Here is a 1784-nt window from a genome sequence, read left to right on the forward strand (position 1 = left end):
ACACAGCCCGTTATAAACACACACACACACATCAACACATACACACACGCTCAGCACGTTATAAACACACACACCAACACATACACACACTCAGCACGTTAAAAACACACACACATCAACAAATACACACTCAGCACGTTATAAACACACACACATCAACACAAACACATACACACACGCTCAGCACGTTATAAACACACACACCAACACATACACACACTCAGCACGTTAAAAACACACACACATCAACAAATACACACTCAGCACGTTATAAACACACACACATCAACACATACACACACTCAGCACGTTATGTTCTCAAGTGCACTTTTCCAGGCTGTAAATGGAGAGTCACAGGTGAATCAGGAGCCTCGTTCAGTCTTTAAATAGCAGAGGTGAAGCAGTGAAAAATTCATTCAGTGAATGTCACGGGTTCCTCTTGAATCTGGGGAAAGCATTTGCACTCATCCATCCAGAGATACTTTGGGCTCAAATGCCTTTTTTTTTTTTTTTAAATAACCACATAAAATGCAGCATGTGAGTGAGAAGTTGAAACATACTATGGCTATTTGAAATATTAATACCGTATTTACATAAAAATACTTTATCATTGAGGTGAGTTTTTTTTATTTTATTTTGGTTTTATGCTTTCAAATATTATTGAGGGAATTTATTTTTAAAAAGTATTTATTTTACAACAAAATAAAAAAAAATATTGCATGACTGTATAGTAAAACAAAGAGAACTGATGCCTATAATTTATTATTATTAAGTAACAATATTTGCTTAATTTGAAATGTCTTTTAATTTATATACCGATTTAATCAATAAATATATAGTAGGATGTTCCTTTCATGTTTCTTGAGCAAATTAGAGCAAATCAGCATATTAGAATGATTTCTGAAGGATCATACAACACTGAAGACTGAAGTAATTATGCTGAAAATTCAGTTTTGATCACAGGAATAAATTGCAAATAGAAAACTAATGATTAAATTGCAGTTTTTACTCTGTTTTTGATCAAATAAATACTGCCTTGGTGAGCATAAATAGACTTCAAAAACATTCAAAAAATCTTTCAAACAATAGTTTAAGAAATAATAATAGTTATGCTTTTTTGCCATTCACATTAATATTTTGAAGGCAAATCAAGTCTGACAACACAAGTGAAAGTAATGTCACCAAACGGTGTCCTTTATTGTCAAGAAAAGTCACTTTACAAAATCATTGAACAAAATACTTTTTTTACAAGTCAGTCTTTTTCATGTCATCATTAAAACATTTGATCTGCATTTAATAAACATGTCTGGAAAGCCACAATCACACCTCATGAACACAGATGATGCCATCACACTGCGACACACACACACACACACACACACACACATCCACTCAGCACGTTATAAACACACACATCAACACACACACACACTCACTCAGCACGTTATAAACACACACATCAACACACACACACACTCACTCAGCACGTTATAAACACACACATCAACACACACACACACTCACTCAGCACGTTATAAACACACACATCAACACACACACACACTCACTCAGCACGTTATAAACACACACATCAACACACACACACACTCACTCAGCACGTTATAAACACACACATCAACACATACACACTCAGTACGTTATAAACACACACACATCAACACACACACTCAGGACGTTATAAACACACACATCAACACATACACACACTCAGCACGTTATAAACACACACACACACACACACAACAAATACACACACACACACA

At 34.9% G+C, this 1784-nt stretch overlaps 1 protein-coding gene across 1 annotated transcript in view; it reads right to left on the minus strand.

Moving 5' to 3' along the window:
* The window catches only part of LOC107662548 (phosphatase and actin regulator 1), a 27433-nt gene that overhangs the window by 5341 nt on the left and 20308 nt on the right, over positions 1 to 1784 (minus strand). The gene's annotated exons all lie outside the window — the stretch shown is intronic.

The sequence above is a fragment of the Sinocyclocheilus anshuiensis genome, unplaced genomic scaffold (genome assembly GCF_001515605.1).
Source record: "Sinocyclocheilus anshuiensis isolate Anshui unplaced genomic scaffold, SAMN03320099.WGS_v1.1 scaffold1152, whole genome shotgun sequence".
Taxonomy (NCBI): domain Eukaryota; kingdom Metazoa; phylum Chordata; class Actinopteri; order Cypriniformes; family Cyprinidae; genus Sinocyclocheilus; species Sinocyclocheilus anshuiensis.